Source organism: Anneissia japonica, unplaced genomic scaffold (genome assembly GCF_011630105.1).
Source record: "Anneissia japonica isolate Jap-2015-1 unplaced genomic scaffold, ASM1163010v1 scaffold288162_len571657_cov150, whole genome shotgun sequence".
NCBI classification, from domain to species: Eukaryota; Metazoa; Echinodermata; class Crinoidea; order Comatulida; family Comatulidae; genus Anneissia; species Anneissia japonica.
Genome location: NW_022753254.1, coordinates 515,188 through 521,223, shown reverse-complemented (window position 1 = coordinate 521,223; position 6,036 = coordinate 515,188).

Below are 6,036 nucleotides of genomic sequence, written 5' to 3'. Positions count from 1 at the left end.
GTCCCTGGTCCTTCACCACACGAGACCAACCCCTTAAAGTCTTTTAACAGGACGAGCTAAGAGTTGACATGCTTCGAAAGAGAATCACACACTCCTGACTCGATCACTAATAGTTGTGCGCTCTCTTGTCATGAACCAGGCTTCTGGGCCAAATGTATAGGGCCTATATGATATAATCTTTTCCCAGAGGTGTAAAATTTGTGTTTTCATTTGAAATATCTGGATTTATGTAGGCCTAGGCCTATCAACATTCGATGTATAGAGCTTGATTTATGAAGAATAGAGCCATGACCTTAACTTCACCCTTGTTGGTTTATCACCAAAAGTGACGATGGTTAGTGACCCTTCATTAACCTCGCAAGGCCTTTTAAAATAATATTTTTAAAAAAAAGTAACATAATAATCATTTAATTTTAAAAGATGAATTTTCTTAGGCATCTATTAAAACCGGACTGGGTTGATAAGCGGACTGGGGTCTTCGTCGCACACGCGATCTTCCAACAACTTTCAAGTAGGCCTACTTGCACTGCAGTCTTTATCAGGGACGGGTCCAGTAGGGGACACATACCCCCTCCCTGTTTTGCCACTAATATAAATAAATAAATAGTGCTACTCACTTTTTGAACAGGGGGTGGGGCCCGTGGGAGCCACGGCTCCCCCACCCCACTTTTTACACAGTGTTAAAATATTAAGGCTTGTTGTTGCTAGCCAATACAAAATCTTTCCAGGGATCACTCAAAATGAATACTTCTAAACTATTTAAGTATGCATCAGCACACGTTATACATAGGGCCTAGGTCTACTATAATAACACGTAGGCCTAAGCGTGATTTAAAAAGAATATTAAATCCATAAATCTCAGGCCAGGTCTTTTCAGATACAGAAATGTGATATTGTATGGGTAAATTTGGTTTTTATCCTTCTGCAAGCTCTATAAAGTTTTGTTTTAATACTACAGTACTACTGGTAGTAACAATAATAATTATGATGATGATGATGATGACGATGGTGTTAATAGGTCCTAATAATATTAATAATATTAAAAAGTGAAGAAAATTGTGCTAAAGGCAAAAAAGTAAGTTGTGTGATTTGTTGATCATAATTATTACATATATAGTTAAAGCTTAGTAATTAGCTATAGTTAGGCCTAAGCTCCTAAGCTCCAACTATGGTGGGGCTGGGGTGGTTGTGAAATCACTGCTTTGAAGTACTGTATGGAACATACATACTCAAAGACAATGTTTTTAAGCTTTATTTTCTATGGTATATCACACATATTAATAAGATCTTTATGGTTGCCGAAAATCCCTGATAAAGATCATGAAAAATGTGTTGGCGCTTCATTTTGAGTAATGTGATGTGATAATTATGAATTTTACTAAAAATGTCATTTTTTTGTCATCTAGAGGTACTATTTCCTCAAATTTTGGCACGTCAGCTCCAACCATGGTGGGTCTGAGTTGGGTTTCGACTCACAAAATGTCCCCACCCATCTCCACCTTTCAAAACAGATTGCGCCCTTGCTGGGTATCACATTAAATTATCAATGTGTTTTCACAATTTGTAACGGAGTCTGTTGACCGAATATTACTGATATAAGTCGAATTAATAATTTTTGTATAAATGATTACATTAATAATTTTGCTAGTTTCATAAATTTTGTCAGCACACCTGCAGTATCCGTTAGGAGGAGGGGAATATTGTGCTCTTCAAGTGGAGTAGGGAGGTGGAGTGTGGTTTGATGGGGGTATTATCTGGTAACGCTATTTTTGGTACTGTTTAGGCTAGTTAAGGTTTTAATAACAATTTTAAACGATTATAGTCTAACCAATTCTATTCAATTTTTCAATTCAATTTTATTCAATATTTGATAGGGAGCATAGTATGATGAATTGCATCAAATTTACAGTTAAAAATTGAGAGTTAAAAATTCAATACACAAAAATTAACAAAACAATAAAAAAAAAAACAATACAATTCAATATACACAAAATACAATTTTGATTAAAATTATCAGATAAAAATGTAAGTTATTATTATTATTAGGCCCTATTAATAAAAATGAATATAATGATAATAATAATAATATAAATAATAATAATAATAATAATAATCATCATCATCATCATCATCATCATTATTATTATTATTATTATTATTCATATTATTATTATTATTATTATAGTAATAATAATAATGGTCGACTTATAGAGCGCATATCATGGAGACCTCTAATGATAATAATATTGAAATATAGAAAGAAAAACACCAGCAAAAACAGAACCATTAAAATTGAATGAATGAATAAAAAGCATAAAATGTATGAAAAGACACAAGAATACATTAACTGAAGAAAAAGTTCAGTAAATCGGAAAGTTGTTTTAACACTATTGAACCAGGCACCGGTACTTCTGTCTCCTCGCCCCTTCACCTACAACCATCAATTTTTTTAACTGTAAAGAATCATCTCAGCTGTTAATAGCAGAATTGTAAACAAGCTTAATTTCTTGTCCCCGCTGAATATATTGTACTCTAACGTAGGGATTAAGCTAAACTTTAACCCACATGGAATATCGCCAGTAAATCTTCCGTTTACAGAGTTCAAGTTCATCGTATATGTCAGGACCTGACCACTATTTTTAAACTCATCAAAGCCAGTCCCCCTCACACCAAGTATAAGCGCGTGCGCGGCTACCTTTCATCGCCGTTCATTCCCCTCTACACCGGCTCCTTGTCATCTACAGATTTACCTTTATAATCTACACTCCCAATTGATTCCCGCAAAGAAACGAATTATTTAACAATCATAATCGCATTGGAAACAATTTTTAGATCCCCGTTGATCCACGCCTAACAGAGATCCAATAAATTACGTTATTTAGCGCACTTTTAACGTATGGTTTGCATTCAAAGGGCTTCGCTATATCACTGCAGTGTCATGCTGCAAATCAACTAATTCAGTAGGCCTAGTGGTACATTATCGAAAGTGCAACCTTCTCATTCGTAGATTCTTTTCAATTGCGAAATAATTGGGCCTAATAATATTGTTTATGATTGCATCAATTTCAACACTTTTTAAACAATAATATGACGAATTCCCTTAAAATGTAAATTGATTGAATGTTTGAATGATTGATAGGTGGAAGTATTAGTCAGTCAGTCAGTCGGTCGGTTTTTTTTTTGGTAGATTGATTGATCAACTAATTCTTGGTTGGTTTCGTTTCATATTTAAATACAGAAAAGTTAACAGAATCACAAAGCAGAAGACCAGTGTTTCAACAACTTTCGTCAAATATTACAGGAGTTACTTTTTGCCCACCTGACGCAGGGGCGGATTTAGGGTGGGGGCCGGCCCGGCACCCTTCCCCCCTTTTGGGAGGTAAAAAAAAGGGGAAAAAAGAGAGAAAAAGAAAAAAATGATAGCCCAGAATGCCTCAAATGTTATGTTCGGGCGTCTAGAACACAGAAATTTCGCGGGGGCATGCCCCGGACCCCCTACGACAGTGTTGTCTCAATCGGCCCAACTTTCGGCCCCCTTCCGCCCCCCCCACCCTTTGGTCATTTCTGGATCCGCCCCTGTGACGTGACCTTAGTAGGCCTACGTTCCCAAATACTCGGGTGTGAAGCTCTTCACATTACTACCACCGGTCATTGGATTAATCGCCTATGGAACACGAACTCAAGCTCCCCAGGGTATTCCATAAAGTCGCAGCAGCTACATCAGCGCATTTTAGCATTTAACCAGGTACCCATTCAAACTCCTGGGGAGAGAAGCAATGCAGATAAAGTGCCTTTCCCAAGGACACAAGAGAAATCCACAGCGAGGGGATAGAAACCCCGACCGGCGAGGTTGGTAAACCAAACCGTTCCCACTGCGCCAAACCACTTCGATCGACTTAAGCAGCTTTGAAGTATTTTAGTTGTTTGGTTAATTGCTTGTCGATTGTTGTTTGATTGATCAATACTGTCAGACTTAACTTTTAATGGTTTTGTGAAAGCAAAAGTACAACAGTACAAGAAATTAATTTGTTGTTGGAAAACCATACGAAAATCACTACAGTACAAATATTAATAACGGTATAGCGAAAAACAACAAAAACATTAAGTAAAAGGGGAAAAAATGATACATTCAAGTTGATTTTACAAGTGTAATTACTGTAAACATTGAAATTATTCAGTTTATAGTTGGAAGGTTATGGGTTTTACTAATAAAATTGAACATTGAATAGCCTAATCATCATTGTGCTTAAAATTTAAACAACCAATATGATTTTATTTGAGATTTATTTTATGAGGTATAACTTTTTCTAATACATAAAAACTGGAGGAAAATGTGAAAACATGGTAGTTACGTCCCTTCTCCCCATTAAAAAAAAAATCTGCATCTCATTAACAGTTCCCGACTTCTTCGTCAAATATGCTTTTTATGTTAGAAAAAGCACAACATATGAAAAAAAAAAATCCCTCCGGAGCCTGCCTTTAGAGAGGACGGTAATATCCTGTTCCTAGCCCCTTTCATGTCTTGGCTTTGCGACCCGATTTGATAATGCTCGTGATGCCTGTTCTTTAAATCAATGTTGCAAATAATTGGTGCCTAGAAATCTATGTGAACTCTTGATCTTTTGTATAATACTTTATTATGACTGTATTGAATATAGGGCCTAAAGTTTCATGCATCTTGAACTTTCACATACTTTCTTTTCACACGCTAAAATCCTGTACACTTATCTTTTGATTTATTACGTTTGCTTACATACACTGGGACATTTCATTAATTTTAGCAGCTGTGTATACACCCACCAACTATCAACAAACGGGATAACTTGCATCTAGGACTTGATTACACAATTATCACCTAACAAAATTTAACCGGTCGCATTTGCACATCGTTTTTACATTTTACTCAACGCGGTTCCCATGATATGACGTCATATTTTCGAATCAGCAATACTGTAACTCGTCTATGCCTGTTAAACATGTAAATATTCGCTATTCTCAATAGCCAATTCGTAGTTTGGACTGCGCAAAGGTCAATCGACAAAACCTATGTTGTGAGTATGTTTTTTTATGACCTTGATGCGGGCAGGCGCATTTCAAATTACGAATTAGCTTATTGGCTGTAACTTATGCTCGCTTACCATGGGCCCACCATGCTCTCGCGTCTAAAGGTAGGCCCTCGTCGAACTCCTAATCGTGAAAAAGCAACATTAAAGATGTTGAAGTCTTGCCACAGATATGTTACGGTTTTATCTTTTCTTGGCATTTTCCTAACAAATTCGGAATTAGGTAAGACTTATCTCTGCGCCCAAAGCACATCGATATCAAATTTGACCTACGATTTTAGAACTGTAATTGATGGCAAGATGAAATTCATTCTCAGCTTTTCAAACTATTGTGTTTTTATTTTCTGAGTAGGCTTACCGTACCATACATCATAAATCGGCACGTTAAAGGAGACATTTATACAGGCAACGCTTATACAGTTAAAAAAAACAAAAACGTAAACCTCACAAATTGACTACCCCACCAATCAATTGAATTAACCCACGCAAGCAAAACACATTATGTGTGGGATGATTTAATAACGGGTATGTTGATGGATTAGTTGTTATTACACGGTAGTTGAATGTGATGACGATGATGTAATACTTTGACTCGTCGCACGTGACATTGCCCTCGAAAGGTTCAAGGTAGGCCTGATAGTTTGGCTTTACTCGCTCGTCAAATCAAGGCCTTATTTGTTTTGATTTTTAAAGTGCTTCCTTACGCCTAGTATTTTATAATATAATAATTACTATCAGAAGTTCCCAGCTGAACTTGTATTACCCATGTATTATAAATGGTGGAAGTTCTGGCCAGGTCGTGGCACTGTGCCAATAATTCGTAATGGTGATTTCCCTAATGGAATACAGGGCCACCACCGAACCCTGGAATTATCGGATTGAGTAGGTTATTCGATGGTCAACTCTCCACTGCAGTCAAGAAATTACAAATCGCAGGAATTATTTATATGATAGAAAGGAAGGGCAGACAGTG